Source organism: Ahaetulla prasina, chromosome 2 (genome assembly GCF_028640845.1).
Source record: "Ahaetulla prasina isolate Xishuangbanna chromosome 2, ASM2864084v1, whole genome shotgun sequence".
In the NCBI taxonomy this organism is placed as follows: Eukaryota; Metazoa; Chordata; class Lepidosauria; order Squamata; family Colubridae; genus Ahaetulla; species Ahaetulla prasina.
In genome coordinates, this window is record NC_080540.1 from 43,888,710 (window position 1) to 43,914,527 (window position 25,818).

A 25,818-nucleotide genomic window follows, 5' to 3' on the forward strand; every position below is an offset into this window, starting at 1 on the left:
TTTAAGAAGCTTATTTTAGTGTATAAGCATAAACAAATGTATACTATTATACTGTCAGACTATCTTTATGTAAAGTCTACAACATTTTGAAAGAAAAACACTATTGCATTCTATACATCATTGGACACTGGGGAAAGTATTCATTGAAGTATTCATTGAAAGTATTGAAAGTATTCATCGAAGGACTTATTATTAACTCCTATATATAAAAAACACGGTTGCTGAAATCCTTTGCTGAGTTATGTTTTCATAAGTTTGCATCTGAATTAAATTGTATTTAATAGCTGATGTATTCATATAAAAGAATATTCAGCAGGTATAATTTACCTTCCAAAGAAATCAATGGGAATTGCCATTAATTATACCCATTAACTTTCAGTTAAAGAAAAAGACTAGCAGAACCACAAGAACATCAGTACCTATGTTCAATTTGGAAAAGTTCAACTCTTTTCCAAATATAAGACAGGCACAATGTTGGATTCCATTATTGCATTATTATCAATGTGTTAAAGATCGCATATAACCAATTAAATGGAAGTCTTTCACCTATAAACTGTACTGCACTTATATTACAAAAGCACTTTACAAATAAGGTCCTGGAAAGGAATGGGCTTAATTTTCTTAGCAGAGCAGAAATAAATTATTTTTATACTAGTTAGTAGGAATGCTGAAAGTAGGAAGATTAAATGTATAGCTTTTTAAAGACAGGCATGTTACATATTAACACAAATGACAGAAGAGCCATATGTATGTTTCTGTACATGCACAGAATTAGGATTAGAAAGCACGTACTTTTAAGAGGAATATGTGTTTATTTTCTAATCAGAAATGCTAATAAAAAAAACCACTTAAGAGATGCTGACTACTCATTCATTAATAGCCATCTATCATTTGTATTTCTAATTTACTTATATTTGAAAATTGGAGTTTTGTAATTTTGGAAATGCCTTTTGTAATAATGATCAATACAAGAAACTAGTCTGAAGATAATAAATGAAAATAACATAATTAAAACAACCAACTACAGAAATCTTTAAATATTTCAAAAAAAAGTAAACACAGGCTACAATGTAATCCTAGTAAGCCTTCTCAAAAGGGAATCCCACTGGTTTCATTGGGATTTCTCTCTGACAACTGAATAAAGGCTTGCACCACAAGTTTAATATAAATTAAGTAATAAGCCCTCAGAACATAATATATTTTATTTCTTAGTAAAGAGTGTAAGACTACATACCAATTGTACCTAAAGCTATTTTTAAACATTCAAAATCAATAAACTATAATTAATACTTGCAATGTTCGGGGAAAACTGTGATGCAACTTTTAAAGAATTCTAAGAAGTGATCAGTGAGACTAGTATGTTCTGAATTTCAAAAAACATTTCTTCAACTTTCTAAAACTACAAAATACAAATCTATTGCAAAATGAAACTATTCCAGTCTATATTAGAATGTAGCAAAATGTCTGTCTTCCCTGACAATGCAGAGAGTCTATAACCAAAGAGCTAAACTTTTATTTTCTGACCATTTTTATATATTCTGGAGAGCAAAAGCATTCATCTTTGCACTTCAAGGTGTTGGAGATAAAAAGACAGTTGCACATCAGTGGAGCATAAATAAGTAATTCGGTCCAATCAGGGGTAGCCTTTCTTTAAATTAACTAGTCGTTCAAATAATAATTAGGTTAAAAATCTAAAACCAATACAATGCAGATAAGCTTTTCTCCAAGTTATCTTTAGATTTAGTAACCAAGTGTTTGCAATGGTCCATTTCTGCATAACTGAACACAGAAATCTTGCTGCCTGATCGAATAGTCCGAATCTTTCAGTGAAGCTGCTTTTAACGACAGCCCCGGCAGCAGCTTTGTTTGATCTCTGCTGCCTTCCCTAATCTGGGTTGTCAAGGTTCACTTGTTGGAAGCTGTTTACTTTAAAAAAATAGTGACTCCCCCCTCCATCCCTCTCTCATACAATGACTAAAAAGGCTGAAAGGAAAGAATGCTGCCAATGTAAGAAGTTACAGCTGAAATACCTTTTCGCAATGAAATTGTAGCTGACACATTTTGAACAAAAGTGACAAGGTTCTCTCATTCTTTCATCCTGCATAGTACTAAAAACATTAAATTGAATTACACATCATTTGAAACAGTCCAAATTTCTTTACAGTCCTCTTAGTTGCAATTCTTCCCCCAGATTCACTTTGAGCTTAACACAACTCAGTGGCTATTTCCTTTTTAAGCCTGGAAAATCCTTGTTTCTTCTTCATAAAAAAAAACACCATAAAGTATTTAAAAGGTTTCCTTTCCTCTTTGGCGTTGTACAATTAAAAGTAGAAACAACTGCGTTAAACAAATACCATCAGCAGTATTCCTTATAATTATCTATAATAGTACAAAAATTCCCATGAGACTTTTGTGACTTCATAAAAATCAGATTTTAAAAAATTAAATGTTAAAACTACCTAGTAAATAGGAAATAAATTGTATGCATCTTTAAATGGTATAATTCAACATACAAACATTCCATGTATCAAACCTACACACCATATGTAAATTTTATCCCATTATGCATTCATAACATTGATCAGAAATGAAACCTGAAACTTATAAGGGTTCTCATTCTCAAGCAACAAGGCATTTGAAAGCAGCTATATGCTTCTAAAAACTCAAATGATCTGCCAAAGAAGTGGGAATGTTCCATTTTTTTAAACAGAATCAATAGACATTCCAGAGATCATATTGGGCATGTAACTTCAACATTCCTACCCCAACTGAAACCAACACAAGCTGGGCCACTGTCTTCCATAGTTATTCCTGCACTTTTTGCCTTGCTGATTGCATTTAAGAAAATGGGGTAAAAAATTAAACCACGTCAGATGTAGACACTGCAAAATCAATACACTTAGGAGTCAGGCTAGAAGCAGTATCAGAACACAATGACTTGGAAATAATTAATAGTTATCAAGCGGGAATGGGATGAAATGGGGAAGGAGACAATTGCCATCATCTTTTATGACAGCATTTATATTGTTTGCTAAACTCCTGAACTCTTAATTTTAAACTTAAAATCAAGGACGTTAGATTCTGGGTTGTATGCAACCCTTCTTTCTTTCTCTCATTTCCATGGTTTGAAGCAAAAAAAAATCTGAGCCCACACATCTGGCAAATTGGAGGGTTTTTTTTTTCTTTCTGAATGATTCACAATTGTTATCCTATAGCGGGTGTTTTGCTTAAAGCCTCCACTGGTTCTCTTATACTTACCTATAGAAAAAAGCTCTGTAATGTTGTGATTGCCACCATCAGCACCCAACTTCTAACTCAGGGGCTCTTGTTGCTCCTGTGATCCCCAGCAGGCAAAAACTTTGTGTTCTATAGTCGAGAAGAAACCAAGGGTACTTTCAGTAAGTCTCCACAAAATAGATTTTGGGAGGCTAAGACCTGGAAGAGGGAGGGGAAAATATGTGCTTGTGTCTAAGGGATTGGGGGGGGGGGGTTGTCTTGGAAAGCACTTGCAAGAAAGGAAATCAAGAACTCTGTTCTAGTAATAGGATTTAAAATTGTGACAGACACAGAGTCTCCCTTTCACTCTCCTGTTTCAACGCTCCTCCAAACTCAGCTGGAAATCTGCTGGGTTTTTTTGTTTTGTTTTGTTTTGTTTTTTTGCAGAAGTGATGCCCCCAAAGCAAATCAGGGCAAGATGCTTGGATGTGGGAAACTGCAGGTCAAAAGACGGCTACAACCGAAGCATTCAAGGCGGGGGAAGCAGCCGCTGCCCGGAGGGTGAGGTGGGAAGACGTGCTCTCATTTCCAAGCACGGGAGGGGAGAGGGGGAAAAAAAGGAAATATCGTGCTGGGGTAGGGACTGTCACGCTTCAAAATCACTCTAGCTCTGCCGCCATCTCAAGACCCAGTAACAGGTGGAGTGGGCACCGAGGTAGCCCCGGAAGGGAGTTAGGAAAAGCAGAAAAGGGCCCGGGTACTGGGCTAGGATAGTTCGCGCAGCCGGAGTTGCAGCGCCCGTTCTAACTTTTCCTAAACTCTCCCCCGGCTGCGAAGACGTTCGGCTCACTATGGCCACCGGTGGCTGCAAAACACCCGGCACGTCCGGCGGCAGTAAACCAGTACCAGGTACAAGAGACCTGACCGAAGGATTTTGGCTCAGGCAAAGAGGCTAAAGGACAGCAGGGCGAGATTATGGTACTGTAGTATGGGACTTTGATTGACAGGGGTGGGACCTTGAGAGACAGAGAGAGAGAGAAAAGAGGGAGACCAAGTCAGTGATGCTGCTCGTGTGAAGGATGCGTCCGTCCGTTGTGGACGGGTATTGCCGAACGCTTGGGAAATAATATCACGTCTGGGGCTCCCTCGAGCGTGTCTCCCTGTAATGTGCGGCGACTGCTACTTGAACAAGAAGAGAAAAGGCGCGCGGGAAGTTCTCCTTCTGCCCGACACCGAGCACAAGGCACGGGGCGGAGGGGGTGGGAGGGAGAGAAATCTTCGACGACCCTTCGACATACCTGCACACATTCCTTTCATTGCCCGTGCGAGCGGGAGCGTGTGCATGCGTGCGCGTGAACGTGTACATTTGTGGCGTCTGTTCTTGCTTTCCTTCCGTTGGATTTTAAGGTATTTCTCTGGGTTAAGTTACTAATTTCCGCGCGCCTCCAGTGCAGTCCTATTGCGAGCGTGGATTACCGATCGCAGAAGTGCTTTGGCTGGTGTGGGTCTTAGTAACGAGAAGAGGTTAGTACTGTTGTCGGCTTTGTCACTTGTGTATAATCTGAGTGTTCTAACCTCTAGCCTAGCTCGAAGGTTGTCTTTGTAATGAAATATGCTACGGTTGGCGCGGGGCATTAGCAGTTCAATCGGTCTGATTGTTGTATACCATTAAATGCAAGTCTAATAGGCGCGATTAAGTGAGCGCTCTGGAGTGCACGAACTGGCAAATTGTTTTCTGTGGTTTGCACACTCATACAAACCCTCGGGATGGAGAGAGGTAGGAAAGGAAGTCTGGTAGCAACCGCGCACGCTCGACCAAGAGAAGAGCACGGAACTGTGACCCGTGTGCGTGTGTGTGAATGTTTGAGTGCGTGCGCGCGCGCGCGGCCGCGCGGGGACGAAAACCGGCGAGTTCAAGTTAAAAGTGAGCGGGTAAAGGTGTGAGTCCCAAAAGGCCTATTTCATTGAAGTTCGCTGCACGAAAGCAACAGAAGGCAAAAAGCATACGGGGCAAAAGTTTGTTGCAAGTCGACTAAAAGTTCTTCCCCGTCTTCCTCGCCATCAAGTTCCCCAAGTTACCAAAGGAAGCGCACCCGCACCCGCCAAGCAAACCCTGCCCGGGTCCGATCGCTCCCACCCTCCCTTTTTTCCCTGCTTGAGGGTCTTTTTTTTTTTTTTTTTACACACGCGCTCACGGACACACAGAGACAGGGGGGTGGGGAGCAGAGAGCAAAAAGCGGCTTCCAACTTGCTTAGGGTCATGTGTGCATCGTCCAGCGCGTGGAAGAAAGAATAGGGGAGGAGGGGAGGGAGGAAAAGAGATGAATGAGGTGCACAGATGGGACATAAAGAAAGAGGAAGAGCCTGAGAGGTGAAAGAGCCGCAGCTTTTTCCCCATTGCGTCTCTAAGGGCTTTATGCAAAAGCTAGGGCGCGTGGGGGGGGGGAGAGAGAAGAGGGGGATGCCAAGGCACGTGTGGAAAGGTAAGAGGGGTGGGGGTCCGAGCCGGGGAGGGGGTGTTGTAGAAGAGACGTGAAAGGGGTTAGAAACAAACAAACAGGAGACTTAAAAGTGGATGAGAAAATGCGAAATGGCAAACTCACCCGCTGGAAACGGCCTGGCGGTGCCAGTTAAGGGGCTCCCCCCACTGCGGGCGGGTGAGTGAGTGACTCTGTCTGTCTGTCTGTCCCTCCCTTTACTCACTCCGTCCCACCCTCCCTCCCTCTCTCCCTTTCTAGCCTGCCAGCCAGCCCCATGCAGGAGGCACAGCGTGCAACACAGGCACACAATAAATAACAATAGAGCCCTCCGCTCGAGACGGGAACTAGCTTTCCAAAAGGGGAGAGCAGCAGCAGTAATCAGGCAAAGGCAAGGCAATCCAGCGGCAGCAGCAGCAGCAGGGAAGGAGGGAGGGAGGAGGAGGGAGGGAGGGAAGGAAGGAAGGCGATCCTCTTCGCCCACTTGGATCCCCCGCCGCCGTCCTGGCTGCTCGCGGCGGTGCTCCAAGCGCCTCGAGCGTCGCCGCCGCGGGAGCGTGGGGCTTTTTTTGCGCGGAAAAAACACGCTTTTGGGGAAGAAGGGTGAGGAAAAATAACACCCCGCGGAGGGAGATTTTGTTATTTTTTGCTGTTATGAGTCCCTGACGTCACATCCACCTGCTGGGTAAACAAGGCTCAGTGCAAAAAGAAGAGGGGTGGGGGGGGGAGAGAGATACATCGCGTTTGCAAAAAAAAAAAAAGAAGAAGAGGGGGAAATCGGGGAAAGGGAGGGGAGGCAGGGGGGACGGAGCGCGGCAAAGAGGTGTTAGAGCCGGCGGGGAGGAGGAGATCTGCCGGAGGAGAGTCGGAGAGATGGGGAGGAAAGGGAGCGAGGGTAGAAAAGCCAAGAAAACTAGACGGGAGGGGGGCAGGTGGGGCGGCAAGAAGAAGGCTGCTCGGAGAAGAGCAAACAGAAGGGGTCGAGTGGGGGAGGCAAAGATTGGGAGAGGTTGAGTCGATTTCAATTAAGTAATCTTAGGCTCGCTTTTGTTGGATCCTTTCGAGATCTCCAAAAAAAAAAAGGAACCCGAGGTCCTCCTCTCCCCCCCCCCAGCAAACAAACAAAACACAGACGGAGGAAAGTGAAAGGGAAGGAATTCAAAAGTGCAAATGCTGCGCGAGCCAATTTCCTCTTCTCCCCGCTGCTTTTCTCTCTCTCCCCCCCCCCTTTCTCCCCCACACTTGCCCCTTGCACTTTACCCAATGAAAAGAGGAGAGTTCGGGAGGTGAAAGTTCATTAGAAGGACAAACGCATGTGTGCAAAGAAACAAGACACGTCCACCATCTCTTGTAAGGCTCGCCTGCCCGCTCGCCCTTGTGCGTGTTTGTTCTAGAGGCGAGGAAAAAGTCTCCGATTGGAAAGGAATCTCGGCATTCAAACCCACGGGCTTGCTTTAAAAGAAAGGCTCCCGGAGAGCAGAAGAACAAAAACTTCCTCCTGGTTTTGGGTTTGAGAATGGTGGAGAAAGTGGCTGGGTATTGATATGCCTTTCCTGCTTTCTTCCTAGAAAGTTGACCACAGGTTAGCATGTCAAGTGTGATTTTTTTTTTCTTAACCTAAGTTACCTGCTTCTGTATCCATTCTGAAATAAAAGTTCGGAGTACAAGAAATACTCCAGAAAAAGTTTGTTTTCTTCTTCATAAGATTGGTTTCCAGCAGTAGGAGATAAAGGGAGGAAACTTTTTTCTTTTGCCTTCTTCAAACATCAGCAGCTCTTTACAAATTTGCTAAAGTTAACTCCTGAGAAGAACCCCTAAAAGGCGGAAGGGGTAACAATTTCTCCACATTTGTCCCCGCTTAGATGAGCTGGATAAAGAATCACTTGTAGGAACAGACAAGATAGGCATTTTGCAAACACTCTGAATTCAATGTGTTCCCTAATGTAATACACTGCATTGTATTAATTGTAGCACTGGGGCCTTTATTCTCCTAACGTAGCTTATTGGCAATCTTTTACAGGATGAAAAAACGCAATTTCAATACTATATGTATATGTGTGTGTGTGTGTAAGTAATCAGCTTTTCAAAGCCGTTTCTGAAAGTATCCAAGCTAGTCCTGTAATACAGAATCATAGTTCATTATATTTATAGATAAGTAAATCAGGGAACAGAAAAGGTTATGTTACCTGTGTCAAATTCACACAATGAGGCATTGGTAAAGCTGCGAGTAATATTCAGAGCTTCCGTTTCTCAGACCTGTGGTTTAACCACTAAACAATGCACTATACATGACGTGCATAATATGAAGACTTATTCACTCATTTTATACTATTTATAAGTATGGGCTCTGAATGGATCCCTAATAAAACACTTTCATAGCCTCAATAATCTATTCTTGCAACTATCTTATAGGAGTTTTGTAAATATGCACATTTTAACCCATGACAGGTAAGTATTAGAGTGAAATACTGGCTCCATTATATGCAAGTTTTTAAAAGGCCTACACCTTAACCTTGCACATATAAACTTTCAGGCACAATTCTTTTTGCCTGGTCCTTGGTTTTGCATATGTGACTTAATTATATGCCCCTTTGCCTATCAAAGGGATCCCAGTTACCAAAATATTTATCTTACATTTTAAACTAATTTTATTATTTATTTTTTCCTGGTTTTAAAATTTCCACTGGGAATTTACAGCATTTAAGCATTTTCACAAATGCTTAATTTTGAATGAATGTTGAACAAAGAATAGAAGACAGATAACTTTGAACTTAGTAAATGTGCGTATAAGACCAGTTATAAATACATGGCTTTGCAAATGACTTTAAAGATATTATTAGCAATATTAGAATAATAGTCTACTTGGAAAAATACAATTTTAAAAGAACTTTAAACATATTTCAAATTAAACTAGGTATCTGTTTATCTTTTGGGGAAATGATAAAAATAAAACACATTTAGTATTTGGGTTAGAATAAATTGTCTGAATTGTGTTCTACTCCAATCTTATTTTTTTGTAAATTCTCATGTATTTTTGGATTCCATATAATATGTGTTGATTCTAATATATTTTGATTACATTTCTCATTGATTTGCATGAAAGAAGACAGAAACCACCTGTACTGATCTTGGGAAATGCCTCATTCTGTAGAAAATGTTTGTTTGTTTGTTTGTTTACTTGCTTGTTTATTTAATTTATATGCTGGGAATTATATAGGACCCAAATGTCGTCCATATCTCAATTTTTATTTATTGATTAACCCTTGGGCCATATTCAAGTGCAGAGTTACAGAAATAAATTATTACTAAAACTTGATAAAAGCAATTTAAAATGGAATTGGATAAAAAATGTTCTCCATATAAAATGTTCAGCATTAATTCTTAAACTGGAAAGATTTTAGTGGATCCATGTACCAGTATGTCTCTAAATTAGGCCTTTGGTCCAATTGTGTAGTGGCCTAACTAATTATTGAAAGGATGGAATAATAATAAGTACATACTGGCTTTCCTGAACATAATAGACATTTTTCAGTTTTATTAATATTACTACTAAATTCCATGTTTCTTTTGTATGATGTCAAATGAGATAAATAGACATGTTGATTTCTTACATTGATTAATACACTATATATAAGAAATTGAATTTAGATTTGCGTTGTAAAGCATGCTACAATTTTACATTTTTCTTGCAACAACAAACGTTACCTAAAATTTGATGACATTTCCAAATCTAATTAATAGCTATCTGAATGTGTTATTAATTGCATGATACATAATGACACAGAGTCTTTCTAACACTAAAATGCAGCGATTCTATGCACCAGATTATCGTGCTGTTTAAATCATTTTTCTTCTTTGATTAATATAATCAAATATAGATTTACTATTACACTGCTGTAAATTTCATAGGATAAAGAATTTATCATACAAACTGAAAAATAAATACTTTGCATTTTCATTCCAAAATGCTCAGATTAGTTTTAATACTATGATGAGTGTTGTAAAAAGAATTGATTCAAAATATACATGTCCAATGGATTACAGTTAAAACAAATAGTTCATATTGAGTCTGAAAGGATACTGTAGAATTTAAATATTGCTTTAGTCATTTCAGTTCTGAGGTTCAGTTTTTATTATTGTTAAAGCAAAAGTTTTTGGGGGAAAATATTGTCATAGTATTTTTGCCTTGTATAAGGAAAATTAATAGATATAAGGATTCTAGAAGTTTCCATCAAGCTCCCATTTTTAATTTAATTTTTAAAATTTCATTTATTGCTTTATATTTTTCTTATATTACTATAGATATAGACATTGAAAAATAAGTCCACATGAATTCAAATGCATTTACTGATAAATCAGTTTAGCAATGCTAATTTGATAGAATATTTGTATTTTGGAATAAGAAATACCATAAAATAATGCCTTTTTTATGTTGCAATATGAGGTGTTACATTCCAGTAATCTGTTCAACAAAAATGATGAAGGTTTGCATGTCCATTTGGTAGATATTAATGGGGATCTTAACTGCAGCTTAACATATTGTTCATTTTCAACACTGTCACGTTGCACTCATATAGAGCACATTTTAATTTCTTGATCAGTAATCAAATGGAAGTTTCTTTTGGCAAATTAAAACAGGAAGGATTTTTGTGTGGAAGAAAGGATACGTGAATATGATGCCACCTTTTGGTGATAAAAGTAAATACTGCAGATTTGAATTCTTAAGAAAGACTTCTGATATACTTTTTATAGAATAAGAGCAAAGTACTTACGCCTCCTGTAATTCATTATATTTTAAATAAACAAGAGGAAAATTATTAAAAATAAATATCTGTATGGCAAAAGATAATTTAGATGTACTTAAAGAATAATCTCTAATCTTGATGGATGTGTGAAAAAGCTAGAAAATTTTGCACTCAATTACATATAATACTACATATTTTGAAAATGCAATGAAAACCAAAGACTTTTCTTTTGGTATTGATGGATAAGCAGCTGGAAAAAAAATATGGAATTGTGTTTCTATATATGATGACTCTAGCAAGACTAGGCACAAAGGTGAAAAATTCAACTTTATCCACAATGGAGGAATGGATAGTGAAGATGATGGAAATTGCTGGAATGGCCAAATAGACCACTTTTATTAGAGATAGAACATTGCCTAAATTTAAGGGTGATTAGAAACGTCTTACTGATTATTCTGCAGGAAACAAAATAAAATGTCATGTTTTGATGATTCAAATAAAAATAATAGATTTTAGAGAAAATAAGCAATGCTGTTGCTATTTTATATTTATACTTACAACTGCTGTAAAAGAAAATCAAGTCAGTTCTTTATATTTTTTGTTTCATTTCTGCATTTTTGTCTTTGCTTTTTTCTTTTTCATTTTTCTGATTTTTTTCGTTCTATATCTTTTAATTTTTTCTGTTAAAATTTTTGATAAAATTTTTTTTAAAAAAGAATAATCTGTAATTATATTTAGAAAGCTTTACCATAATATGAATAGACAAAATTGTCTAAACTATCAGAAAAAAAGACTAATATAACAATAAGCTTCATGTTGTAGCTCATCTACCTGAAATAAAATGAATTAGTTGTAAATACATGAGATTTAGGATGGAGATGGAGATGTTTGTCAACCTGTTTTAATTTTCTCTTTAACTTTTTCCCAGCCTTTTATTCCTACTGGAAGAAAAGGCATGAAGAATAAAAGCAAAAGGTTTAAAAAATAATTACGATAGATGTTAGGATTGCTCAACCTTTTTTTGGAAAAAAAAAAAGAACAGGCAGGCATTCTGTGAAAAGCCAAAGCACTTGAATAAACATGTGTTTATGATTAAAAAGATGGGCTGTCTTGTTTTTGCTGTGCTGATTTAAGCCAGTCTGCCAGCTCTATAAAATGTGATTAATTCCTCTGACAATAACAGCAGTGGGAATTATTCCTTACCTCCTATGCAATTGTTAATTGCTCTTGAATTGTTTACTGCTATAGTTGTTTTACAAGTGCAAAGACAAACAGAGAGAAACTCCTTCCCTTTTCAAACTTTAAATCCCAGGTGTGTTTGAATGCTTGGCAGATTTTGGTAAGGGTGTACACAGGTTATGACTACAGCTTGTTAGTTTTAAAAAAATGGAGGTGATGACGCCTCTATAATTATAGGTGTTGCAGTTTTAAAGTCAGAATGTTTTTCCAGCCATTGCTCTGCTCCACCCCCTGTATCCTATGAGCCCTGTTTCCTGGAGTCTTTCAGATTTTAAATGTTTAGTGAGGATCCTTAAAATCCATCAACAAGCCTTTGTCATGAGCAAAACTATGAAATTAATTTTGAAATTGTTTATCCATCATATACACATACAGTAAAATAATGCTATTGTTTATTAGAGAAAGGCAGTTATTTTTATTTTGCCAATGTGCTTCTGAATGCAGAGCTTCGTAGGACTGAAAATAGTAGAGTTTAAGAGGAGAAGGATTTTAATTTGTTCATAGCTAGTGCTTTTTTCTGAGCAAGGTATATAACGCTTCTGGCAATTTGTCAAATATTCTTTTTGACACTGTAATTTTATTTTTGTTCTGTAATTGAAGAAAGCAATCTTGAATGTGTGGATATAATAATGGTTCATTTAAAAATACAATTAATTGATCTGTCACTTACTGCAAGCCTGTTACTTAATTCATTGATTACCTGGGCAGAATATCTTCTATTTTGAACCTGGATACCTTTTTAGAATTTTAACCTGCTGGGTATATGCAGTTACTGTACTAAAATTACATTAAATTTATACTGAAAATGTGTTGATTAACTTGCAGTTTTGTGGCTTAGTGAAGAAAAGTGGGAGGGAAACTGCTACAGCCTGCTATTGTAAAGAATTTCAGACCAGGTATTATTCAGCATGAAGCATGCTAGTTTAGTTAAATTACATCAGATTTCTACACATGTTAGATAGGCATTAATAAGATATGGGTTTATCCAGAATAGTCTGATCTAGAGAATTTCAGATGTAATAACATATGAAGCTAAAAGTTTGCCTGTGCTTTCCCTGCCATTCTCATTTGCAAGGCTGGATAATTCTAATATATGCAAAACCATATAATAGAATTATTATATGCCATAAATAAAATACATTGACCTCAATGGAAGTTTCTCTTGGAAAAAAATACTGATAGCTTGCATCTTAATCTCATCACTCTCTCTCCTCCCATCTCTTTAATGTCACTCTTCTTATGAAGTTGCTCTTCTTGCATTTTGTCTGTAACAAGATAACAGAAAATCTTATCTGGATCTATAGCGTATTTCATTTAATAAAAAGATGAAGCTATTCTGTTTATTTTCTCCAATAATACTGGAAAAACAGAAAAACCAAGTCATCACTGCTGGATTTATAGAAGTCCTTCTCTTTTTTTTCGTGACGAAAAAAAACTGCAAAAAAATGAGAAATAAACATTTTATTTGGGCTTCCTTCTTTGACACAGTCCATGCCTTTACATTGCCTCTTTCTTTCTCCCAGTGTCACACAACAATACATAGGTATATTTGCTCCTGTCTTCCTGTTTGTGGTGTCTATTGTGTACCTCTTATTCTCTTTGGAGACACGTCTGGCTCAAGGAAGAGGAAAAATAATTATAATGAAGTATTTTCTTCTGTTTTTAAAAGATGGATGATGCAATCATGTTTCAGATAGATTTTTGAAGAAAGGAAATAATGAGGTAAGACATCTATTTGCCTATATCATGTCACATAAATTAAAAAAATGGCTATTTTTGGAAGGACATTCAAATAATTTCAACAGCAATTTTTTTTGGCAAAAACTACATCAGAAATAATAGAATTTCATAATCATAATGTCATAATTTGGAAAACCATTTTAAAAATGCCCTTTAAGGTTTTTTAATGACTTCAAAAATGTATTGATCTGACCCAAAGGGTCATTATATTTTATGTTTGTATCTGTGTTGAAGAAAGTAGGAAGTTACTTTTTTCTATAGCTTTTTTTCCTGTGCTCCCCAATTCTTCTTTCTCCCTGTCCCTCCTTTTCCCTCTAATTTTATCTTTCTCTTTTGCTATTTAACATATTTTAATGTTTTACTTATTGTCTCTCAATACATTCTTTTTTTTTAAAGACGTAGGTAGATGGGTACATTTCCAAAATACCAATACATGTCCCATGCTTACTGATCAGTTTGTTTCAATGTTAGCTGATTTCAAATTTTGAATTTTAAATCATTACATAATTTGCTGGTAAAATAATGCAAAGTGAGTGGGTGTTTATTTTCTTTTTTTTAATGAAATGTGGTGGGGTTTTTTTTGCTTACTGTGTTAAATCTCAGAAAATTAAAATTTGATGATATTGAAAAGGGTTCGGGTGTGTGTGAATAGAACAGGATTAGATTAGAATAGAATAGAATAGAATAGAATAGAATAGAATAGAATAGAATAGAATAGAATAGAATAGAATAGAATTTTTATTGGCCAAGTGTGATTGGACACACAAGGAATTTGTCTTGGTGCATATGCTCTCAGTGTACATAAAAGAAAAGATACCTTCATCAAGATACAACACTTAAAACACTTAATGATAGTCATAGGGTACAAGTTTAACACTTAATGATACAACACTTAATGATTGTCATAGGCTACAAATAAGCAATCAGGAAACAATATCAGTATAAATTGTAAGGATACAAGCAACAAAGTTACAGTCATAAGTGGAAGGAGATGGGTGATGTGAAAAATCCAGAATCATCACATAACATTGTGATCATAGACTGTATCTGGTTTAAATTGCATAAACCCTGCTTGTTGGTTTGTGGTTGGGCAGCCAGTAAATTTAAAAACATAAACAAATGAGATGCAAATAGCATGAATGAATGTATAGGTTAGAGTGCCTGCCACCCAAAATCTAACCATAGAATTGCCTATAATATTTTGAAATATCCTATATAGTAGGGTATGAAATAGCATTATCAAACATAGAATGAGACATTAAAGATTGAGAAGAGTCCAGGCAGCAATATCTAAACGTGTGCCATAGTTCTTTAAAAAAAAAAAATTCTTGTACAAGTGGCTGCCTGGGCTCTTGTACATATTTGAGTTAGCAACTGTGTGTGACCAGAGAGTCTACCAGGCAGCAGATTGTAATCACACTCAATTGAACACTATTACATTCTCACTATACAGCTTTCCTGTCAGTGTGAGATTGGACTGGGGTGAAGTATGCATTCTTACTGCCTCTCTACAGCCCTTTTACAAACACCCAAAGGAAATCTTTACAGTAATCCAAAGAGACACTTTTATGTGTAATGATATGTGTCTGTGCACTAACATTCTGAATTTTAAAATCATTGAACATAATGGCCATTTTGAAACTTCCATAATATCCAGAAGCAGAATGTCATACACCACAGTGGGCTACTCTACTCAAGGAGCAGGGTGGTATAGATAATTAAAAAAAAGTATTCATATGATTTTAACAGCCAAATAAAGCATCTTTTGCCAGGTCCTTTATTATTTTTAATAACCACTCTTTTACTTACTACACTTGTTTTGTTTTCTGAGCCTGAAACTAACATTGAAATCAGTCTATACCTGATCCAAACACTATTAAATGTATTCCATTGTTATTCCACTGTCTGAAAATTCTGTATCATCCTAAACAAATTAAACCACAAGAAAAGCTACATTTACTTGAATACTTTGACGAACATATTTTATTTCTATATATATATAGTTTTTTCAAATAATTGTATTCCAAATACAAATTTTCCAATTATACACATACTTACAAGTAATTTTTTGAATTATGTGGATTTTCATTTTGCTTGAAAGCCCTGACAGATTTTTTTTTACATCACTTCCTTTAAAATAGTTCTGTTTCTTCAATAAGTTTTCCATAGAAAGTTCTAGTGGTACTTTTCCTTCCTGAATAGTATGCTTTTTAATGTCAACTAACATTCAAGGACTCAATGGAGAAGAGCCTAATGCTGGTAAAGATTGAGGGCAAAAGGAAAAGGGGAGGACAGAATGTGGTGGCTGGATGGAGTCACTGAAGCAGTAGGTGTGAGCTTAAATGGACTCCAGAGGATGGTAGAGTACAGGAAGGCCTGGAGGAACGTTGTCTATGGGATCGCGATGGGTCGGACATGACTTCGCAACTAACAACAACAACATTCATATGTAAGCCTATAACTCACACTAAACTGAAAAATACTTTTTTGTCTCTTAGTTTATAAAACAAACCATATCTCAGCTTTCCCATATGAATAGTTTTTACCCAAGGTAATGTTACGAGGAATGTAACTGATGAGAATAATTAAATAGGATTGATGTCTAGAGAAAACTCTTGCTTAGTGCAAAAATGTTCTTTTGTATTTTATTCTCCCACACCCTTCTTAGATTTCCTGTAAACATCTTCTGCTCATAAACAACTATCATATAATTCTATTCCTTTGGAGTAAGTTTAGGTATATTGATGGATAGAATTAAATAGAGGAGAGGGAGACTATTTATCATCTTGGAATGTGGGCTTGGATCAATAGCCTTTGTAGTTAAGAATCAAAATCCCTTAGAATTGGGCCTCTGTGGCTCAGATTGGTAAAACAGTCTGTTATTAACACAGCTGCCTGCAATTACTGCAGGTTCTAGTCCCACCAGGCCCAAGGTTGACTCAGCCTTCCATCCTTTATAAGGTAGGTAAAATGAGGACCCAGATTGTTGGGGGCAATAAGTTGACTTTGTATATAAATATACAAATAGGATGAAGACTATTGCTAACATAGTGTAAGCCGCCCTGAGTCTTCGGAGAAGGGCGGGATATAAATGCAAATAAAATAAATAAAAAAATAAAAAAATAGAAGACTGAGCTAAAGACAGATTGTTACACAATTACAGAATGGCCTGATTCCTTGACCAACACAACTTCTTTGTTGCTTAAAATCCAGCACCCTCTCCTCAGTTTCTGGAAAGAATATGATAATAAGCTCCAAACTTAATTCCACTGCATCATTTTGAAACAGGACAGTTGAAGGGATTGTTGCTGAATTTCAATTGTTGCTGAAATACTTCTGGACTCACCATGGATGTGTGTTAATGCTTCAGCTGCTGATTAGACCATGCAAACAAATTTAAAATAGTAGCAGCAATGTATTATGGTGGCTTTCTGTTTGTCTGTCTTTCAAAATGCAGCATTGTAAATTACTGATCTGTATTGAAGTTGGCTTTCTAATGTGCATGTTTTCTTTCACAGAAAGAGGCAGCAATTGCCCATTTAGTCCATTATTGATATTGGTAATAACTCCTAGTCTAGTTATCTAATAGATTTTTAATCAAATTATGCAAAATAAATCAGTGTATGTTTTTCATGTAAAGCAAAACAAAGCGAAGCTATATTACTTTGAGAGTGTCTAATGAAAGTCTAGAAGCAATTTATATAGTCAGCTTATGGTGTTGAAAATCTTCACCCTAGTCACACAAATAAACTACTATCACCACATGTTAATGTTGGATTTGCAGTGGAAAGAATGATGGTTTACCTAAGGCTGCCTAACAAATTAGTAGCAGTGTTCTAATTTTAGTAGTGACTTCCAGATTACCATATATAAATGTTATTTATGACATTTGGCATTGCATAAGAGGACATCTCTTGATCTCCATTCTGCTTCAGCTCCTGGGTGTTCCCCAATGCCAACATCTGCTCTAGGAAATGCCTATTCTCCAGACGATATTATTAGGATTTGGAAAAAGAGGAATCCTCTCCCCATCCTATACATAAAACCATTGATTTTCCCACCAACGATGGGAAGAAGTGGATACTATCCTATGTTGTCAATAGCAACTTTTAGTCTATTTATATTCAATATTTAGGATTCCAAACAAAGAATGTTAATTGTGGCAGAGATGTACCAATTTATCTTGGAGCACCAGAGTATATTTGTTACGATAATTCAAAACAGAATGCTGTTTTGGGATGATGCTGCTATATAAAAGTTACCACTGATCAAAATATAATCCACTGACAGATACCGTATATACTCGAATATAAGCCGATCCGAGTATAAGCCGAGGTCCCCAATTTTACCCCAAAAACTGGGGTAAAACTGGGGACTCGAGTATAAGCCGAGGGTGGGAAATGAGGCACCTACCGGTCGGCGAAACTCTCCCTCCCTCGGCCGAGAAGGCTGGCGGCTCCCCCGCCCCGCCCTCTCACTGCACCGGCAGGGCTTCCCCGCGCTAAAGCAAAAGCCCCCCAAGTTCGCTACCGCCGGTATAATGTGAAAAACGAAAAAAAAACTGAGATAAGCGTATATATGAGTATAAGCCGAGGGGACGTTTTTCAGCACAAAAAACGTGCTGAAAAACTCGGCTTATACTCGAGTATATACGGTAATTTCAGAGTTGAGCAGCTCTTACCTATATGAAGATTTAAATTAAAGCATGATTCAAGTAAACACTGTCTTGAATGCATTAGTATTTACATTCCTTTTTAATTCTATTTAAGATTTTATTTAACATGCAGAGTGCAAATATAGATGTAAATATATGCTTTATTTCCATCCTATCTGGAGATCTTATTCTTGTGGTTACTCTTTTCAAGCAGACCACTGAAAGGCAATGAAAAGATAGTCTTAAAATTGGTTCTGCAATTTTCAAAGTTAAGATTTTTATTTCTAGCAGTAGTCTTAGATTATTGCAGGCATGACGTGAAAATCAGTTTAATACTTCATAACTATTCCTGGTATTTCATATTTTTTCTGCTTTCAGCGTGAAGCTTTTTTGTCCTACTAAAGAAGTTTAGGTGTGAAAGCTGGCTAGGTAACTTTGAGCCAGTCACTCTCACTCAGCTCAGCCCACTTCACAGGGTTGTGTTCTGACCCAGCCTTCACAAGTAATGATAAGCCGCTTACTCCTGCTTGAACGGGGGTGGGGGGTTGGACTAGATGACCTATAAGATCCCTTCCAACTCTGTTAATGTGTTACTCGCAAGTAAAACAAACCCCTTTTCAAAACAGGGCAGAAACAGTCTTAATTCACATGGATAAACAAAGATCAAACGTAATTGGTCCCAACAAACCTGGTTCTGGCCAAGGAATCCGAATTGTTTGCTGTATATCTTTTCATTACAAAGGAGGGTCATAATTAAGGAAAATAAATACAGGTGGTCTTCATTTTGTGATCGCAATTGTCTCTAAGTTGTGTTCGTGTGATTGGGATACAGCGACAATTATAAATTTGAAAATCGCTTCCAAAGTTTGTTGGATTTTTGGCACCTTCATAATTGAATCATCACTGTATGAGGCAGTCATTACACAAGGACTATCTACATATTTTTGCTGATAAGGAAGCTTTCTCTGTCATGGTAGAGTAGAACTGGATTATCCAATAAAACTGAAAGTTGGGGAACTCAGAAGGAAAAAAAATCTTTGTTGCTCGGACAATCTGTGCAATTTACGCCACAAATTTGATAATCATGAACTTAACATTTAAAGGCAAATTTGTAAAGGGAAAAGCTGCTGGTGGCTTCTTTTAATATTATAAGACATGTGTCCCCAAGAAGAGTCTTTAAGGAACATGATCAAGAAGAATTTACTAAATTCATGTCGTCATAATAAGAATGAATTATTCCCAATATGATTGGTCATGACTTTTATATTTATATTTTTTAATGTTTATTTGACTGCTGCAACTTGTGAACTGTACTGTCTTTCACACATTACTACGAAGATCTGTAGGTTGCTATTGGGCTAGTATTATACTTTTATTTTCCAACATACTACGTTGTCTATACATTTACATTTAAGCATGTATTCTTTTAGCAGGGAACCCTATTGTGTCTCTGTAATATGAATACCTAATGTAATTTATTTCAGCAGATACAATTCCTTGAATTTTTAATAGAAAACACTTCTAAGCTATATTTTTCTTCACTAGAGACGGGAGATACTGAGGGTGGAATTGCTGGCCAAAAATAGTCTGCGCCCTGGCAATTCCAACCGACCTCCGTGAGATGGAGTGAGCCCCCATCGTTTGACCTCTAGCTCCTGCCTATCCAGCTGTTCAGAAGCATGTGATATTGTGAATAGATAAATGGGTACCACTTTGGTGGGAAAAGTGGTACCCTAACTCGTGTGTAAAGCGAGTAGAAGCCAGCGGTGGATTTGGCTGGATGCAAGGCATTGTGAGATGAGATAAGGCAAGATGAGACCAGCAGAAGAACCTGGAAAGAGCCAGCACCCTGAGTGTTGCTAAGCAATTGGTGCAAAGCTAGTTCACCCCCTGCGGTGCACCAAGAATAGATGCAAAAACCAAACAGAATGAACTAGCAATGTAGGCTATCAGGACTGTATGGTGTCTAGCATATGTAGATTTCCCTGACAATGTATGTCATATGCTAAATAATAAATAATTATAAACAATACTTTTTTATTAATGGAGTCAGATTATTTCAGCCTAATATACTGAGGGGAAATATTTTCCTTGCATCCATTCTACTTTCAGTGGTCCAAAATCCAACTGAGATATTATCTACACCAAGCAGGTGAAAGTTTGGAAACAATAATAAATAACTTTAGTTTCCAAGAATTATTTGCTGTGAAAGATGATTGAAAATCCTGGAGAAAAGGAGGAGGAATATTATCTAATGCTTAGGTTGCGATGTTCAATCTTTTATGGTAAGCAGTTTGACATTGACTAGTATGTCATACAAAAATGGTATTAAGTTGAACCAAAATCTCACAAAGCCTGTTGAGGGGGGGAAATAACAAACAGTAGTTGATATCCCATTTTTCAGACTGATATTCTAGCTGAAAAGGGAAAAGCTATGCTATATCCATCCACTTAAAAAGCTGTATCCTGTGAGAATGCCTGTAATGGGAGAAAATATTTAAAGCTAAAATGTACATTAGTTGATGATACTCGGTTTCCATTAATTATATAAATATATAGCAAATAGGTATTCAAAGATTTATTTCCCTCTTTTTCTGTTTAATAAAACAATAGCAAAAAGAACAAAAACAAGTGGTGCAAAAAAAATATACAAATTAAAAATATATGTGAGAACAGCCCACTGAGATAAACCAGGAGGAAAATTAAGAGGAACATCATGACAAATATTCAACAGGCTTGCTTTACAGTTTTTGTCAGCAAATTTCACCAATCGTAGTGATGGATTTCCATAAATAAATGGGAGATGGCAAGTGGGAAGTGGATCTAGACAGGATATTTGGAGAAGATTGTGACTGGATGGTTCTTTTCTTTGCCAGTATTTAATTAAACTGAAAGCAATAAAAGAATAATCATTTCCTTCTCCTTGGATTCCAGCTGATGGATATTTCAGGGTGATACTTGGAAACGTACTCAATGTATGTGCTCCATTTTGTATGTTTATCACAGTGTTGTTGCTCATTAATTTTCATAAATGTTTCAACACCTAAGCTTGCACTATTATGTAGAATACAGAGCCAAGGAATCCACAGTAACAGGAGCTCAGACTCTCACCCAAGTTTTGGTTGCAAATGTACAATAACTTCTTTTCTTTCAGAACATTTTGAGGAGATACGCCACTGGGAAAGAGTGGGTAGAGAAGAATCTGCAAATTTTAATTGTTAAATTCACTAAAAGTGGGTGACTATTCTTTGTCTCTTCTTGAGCATATATAAATACAAGTATGGATATAGAAAATGTCAAATGTTTATCTCACAACGTATTCATGTTTATTTGTCTATTTGATTTTCAAAAGATCAATGATACAGTGAGAAGACACCATAGTGATTCACAATGAGCAGCAAAAGAATCCATACTTTATTTGAATGGGGACCAAAATATAGGCTTTTTTAAAGGACCTACAAGTAGCCTTGCAGATAAGCCCTCAGCAAGAATTACTCCTCAAAATAGATTATAACTCTGCTTATCTTTTCCCCCAAACATTACTATAGACAACTGAATAGGGGGATTTTTATGTCTGGCCTCAAGTAAAAGAGATGGACAATATTGAATAAGAGAGTTGAGCCAAGGTCCTTGACATGAGATACCACAGAACCAGGGGTGTTGTGGTCCACCAGCAGCCTGCAGAGCTGGCAACAGACTTGGACAGCGATGAGGCTAAGGAAGAGGGTGGGCCAGTCCTGGAGGCTGGGAAAGGCCCGAATGAGGGCTCTGCATTGGAGACTGAGGTGGGGCCAGGGCCATCGGGGAGTGAGGTGCGAACTCCAGAGACTGACAGTAGTGAGGCAGAGGAACAGGAGGAGCCTGTTCCTAATGCACGCATGAGAAGAGCTGCCAGAAGGCAAGAGCAGCTCAAAGAGGATGACTCAGGAATATGATTGGCCTCTCCCATAAGGCTTAAAAAAACCAGCAATTGCATTTGGGCTCTTTGCCGGAAAACAACATTGATAGCTTCGTCTTGTTGCATTTATTTTGTATCATTGTCTTCTGAACTTTTGCCAAGAAAGGTCTTTGGCAGTTTGCCTAATTGGACTAAGATTGATGATAGGACTGAGGAGTTGTATTGGGAGGAATTTGCTTTAGTTTAGTTGAGCTACACTGAGAATGAAGTAATTCTCAGCTGTTCGAATAAAGTTTGTTTGTTTTTACACTGACTGAGTTTCCTACTACCTAATTGGGCCTGGGTCACAACAAGGAGTGACATTCAATTTTTTTCCCTACCAGTTCTGTGGGTGTGGCTTGCGAGTCATGTGACTGAGTGGGCATGGCCAACTTGACATCACTTGCAGCAAGGTGGGGCGGCAGCACCCCATCAAGCCACGCCCACAGAGCCAACAGAAAAGTTCAGCCAAATCTTCTAGCATTCAACCTGGCTGCTTCTCATCTCCGTCTCATGTTTGCTCTGTGTGTATGAGCCCGAGAAGGAAAAGAGAAGCAGCCATGTTGAATGCTGCTGCAGAGAGAAGTTGAACTTTTCTCTCTCCATTCACAGCGGAGCTGCTCAGAAGGCAGTCTGCTGCACTCCCTCTCTGCTGTGAAGGGGGAGGAAGAAAACTTCTCTTTGGGCATACTGTTGTGACCCAGACTTGAGCAAATGCAGTTCTTAATGAAAATAAACTTTATTCAAGCAGCTGGGAATTGACCCATTCCCAGCGTCGTGAAACTCAAAAGAAAGCAAAGGCTTCCCACACAAAACAGTCTGTCATTATTTCCAACCTGGTCCAATTTAGATAATTGCCAAAGTCCTTTGCAGATAAGCGTCTCGAGCAGAGAACGGAGAGCTGCCAAGGTCTTCTCAGAGAAACATCCAGAGCAGAGAATGGGACGGGCACAGCTCCAACCTTGTTTTCCGGCAAACTGAGACACCGATGCCGGTCTCCTTTTAAACCTTATGGGAGGGGCCAATTATCTCTTGGCCCTACTCACGAGATGACCTCTCTGCTTGAGTTGCTCTTGCCTTTTGGCAGCTCTTTTCATTCGGGCATTAGGGACAGGCTCTCCCAGCTCCTCCTCCTCCTCACTACTCTCAGCCTCTGGAGGCTTTGGAGTCTGCATCTCACTCTCACTACTCTCAGGCTCTGGGGTCCACACCCCATTCTCGATGGCCCTGGCCTCGCCTCCGCCTCATCACTGTCCGATTCTGCCACCAGCACTGTAGGCTGCTGATGGACCACAACACATACACACAGAGCGGAAGGGGTGGGTGGCAAGTGGGTAGGGCCAACCATATTTGTTCAATGAAACCCTTCAAATCACCACTACCAGTACGCGCGATCCAGTCCGAATCAGTGAAATTCCACCCCTGCACAGCACTCAATGGTAACGTCCATAGAAACCAATGGTATGTATCAGTAAGCTGATGAAATCCAGTTGTACACTTCAACCTTGAGGAAACCCAGTGAGGCTAATGAAACCTTGTTTAGTGAGTTTGGGGGTTAGACGGGAGAAACGGGCTTAAACTCAATCCTGACAGGTCATGATAGCTGGGAGTTTTGGGTTCTCTTATTTCTTTCCATATTTAATTGGTGTGCCGCTTGGGATTCCTCCTGAACTCATTCTGCCCAATAGATTGGGTGCCTATACATTTGATAAAATAAACCTATTATGAAACATCAAAAAATACTTTTTATTGGGTAAGACCATTGGTCCACTTAACCTCTGATCAGCAATTCCAGAATGGAGTTTTCCCAGCTCTAACTCAGAAAGGCTTGAGAATGAGCTGGGACCTTTTACATATAAACCTGACATCTGCCGCTAAGATATAACTCCTCATTAACACAAAGTGCCATAGCATGATCTCTCAAGAGACTATGATTTACAATCCTCACTATCTCCAGCCAGTATAGTTAATAACCAACTTATCTGGAGGATATAAAGTACAGAAGGATGCATTAAATTATGTGCTTTGAACAGGTTAACATAATGAAGTGACCATTGTCTTCTCGCTAACCTTAACCCTAGAAGCTACTAATACTAGCTTTTTGGAGATTGTCACTTCCTCCTCCGGTGGATCTGAAAATGTTACTTGCATTTTAAATTCTTTGCTCAGAGACTTTACCATTTTTAAAAAAATTTGTAGCACCGAGAGTAGAATATTCAAGATATACTAAATGTTTGTGCTCTCCCAGCATTGTTACATTTTTCATCTGATTATTCATATTTATCCCAAAGTAAGCCAATTCCAGAAAAGGAAGATTTTAAAAAAGGTTGTATCTTATCATAGAACATGAATGATGGCATACTCATTGTTTGGTCTAATGGTTAGGCTATGCTAGAAAACGGGAGACCATGAGTTCAACTGCTGCCTTAGTCCTGAAAGCCAGCTGGGTGACTTTGGGCCACTCGCTGTCTTTCAACCCAACACACCCTACAGCAGGGATGTCAAACTTATATCGTCACTGTCATCGTATGACATATTGTGACTTTTTTCCCCTTCGCTAAACTGGGCCTGGGCAGCGTGTGACGCATCCAACCCGTGGGCCGCGAATATAACACCCCTCCCCTACATGGTGGTTGTGGGAAAAATAGGAGAAAGTTATGTTGGATTTGTTCACCACTTTGAGTTATTTGTAAAAATAATATAGGTGAAATACAAAAACTGTAAATAAAATAAAAAATAAATTTATTTAAGAAAGAACTTGTCTTCCTTCTGGAAAAATACAACATGTTTACAACTAAGAACATAATAGAATACAGACATTATGCTGAGCCTTCCTTTCTCTCTTAGGTGAAGGACCCTATGCCTAGCTACAAGTCTAGGTAAGAGAATACCACTGGATTGTGATTCATACTTCTGCAGCCTCCTACTGCTAAACTCCAACACAATACATCCATTTGCCTGCAAATTGAGAATTGTGTTCAACTCTCTGTGGTTCTGCTATAACAATATCTTCTTGCTGAGAAGCTTTTCCTGACTGCTGAGATGTGCAGCACTTAGGCTGAACAAAAAGCAAGTTACCAACAGTAATTTCAATCCTCACCTTCCACCCCCTATATTCTCACTGAGTTCTACTATAATATAATGTTAAAATGCATATCGGAAAGCATATTAGCCCTTGCAATGTCTACATTTGTGCTAAATGCAGTACTCTTCACTGATATTATAACATGAAGTGACCCTCATGAGTTCTTGGAAGTCTTCAGATGCACTTTGATTTTACGGAACAACACATCTGCTCGTTCTGATAATTTTGTTGCTCTCTGTGACTTCCAATCTTATATGGTACAAAAATTGACATACGAGTACAGGGGTCGTAATTAAATTAGCCGGGTTTTAACTTAATAAAATAGGAATAAAAAGACAAGTGGCTTTTCTGTTGTATACCAGGATAACGACTGAAATAAGCTTCCAAATGTTATGGCTGATGCATGCCTACTATGTGGCACATATATCAGTTATTTGTATTGTGAAACAGTTCTCCTTTTAAATTCAATGAATTGAGGGTTTCTGGCTTTTGCTTGGCAGTGCAATTTGTGTTAAAATGCCAAGCCAATGCTTTCAGGATAGCGATAATAACTTTTGAGTTTCATGCTGCATTTTGTCAGCCTGATCCTAAACTCTTGCAGCTTGTATCACCTACAATGCTGGCGTGAAATCATGGTGTTTGGTATTGTTTCAGAGCAACATTTAATAATAATTCTTTCAACATTCAGTTTAAGGAAAAGCAACAAAAGCAACATTAAGATTGGT

General features: G+C 37.9%; 1 protein-coding gene and 1 long non-coding RNA gene across 19 annotated transcripts in view; one reads left to right on the forward strand and one right to left on the reverse strand.

Moving 5' to 3' along the window:
• Positions 1 to 5,972, reverse strand: part of FOXP1 (forkhead box P1) — a 755,498-nt gene extending 749,526 nt beyond the window's left edge. For 8 of the 13 annotated variants that reach the window (XM_058168786.1, XM_058168800.1, XM_058168793.1 and 5 more), the window contains exons 1-2: positions 5,820 to 5,971; positions 3,259 to 3,366 (exon numbers count right to left, since the gene is read on the reverse strand). The gene's annotated coding sequence lies outside the window, so the exon portion shown is untranslated. Of the gene's footprint in view, positions 1 to 2,030; positions 2,109 to 3,258; positions 3,367 to 5,819 lie in introns of all 13 variants that reach the window. The other 5 variants (XM_058168784.1, XM_058168787.1, XM_058168785.1 and 2 more) reach the window with 3 other exon arrangements.
• Positions 4,209 to 25,818, forward strand: part of LOC131191058 (uncharacterized) — a 60,044-nt gene continuing 38,434 nt past the window's right edge. Inside the window, exons 1-3 of one of the 6 annotated variants that reach the window (XR_009153416.1) lie at positions 4,209 to 4,740; positions 13,347 to 13,399; positions 24,856 to 24,887. This is a non-coding gene — a long non-coding RNA (uncharacterized LOC131191058). The remainder of the gene's footprint in view (positions 4,741 to 13,346; positions 13,400 to 24,855; positions 24,888 to 25,818) is intronic. The other 5 variants (XR_009153413.1, XR_009153412.1, XR_009153411.1 and 2 more) reach the window with 5 other exon arrangements.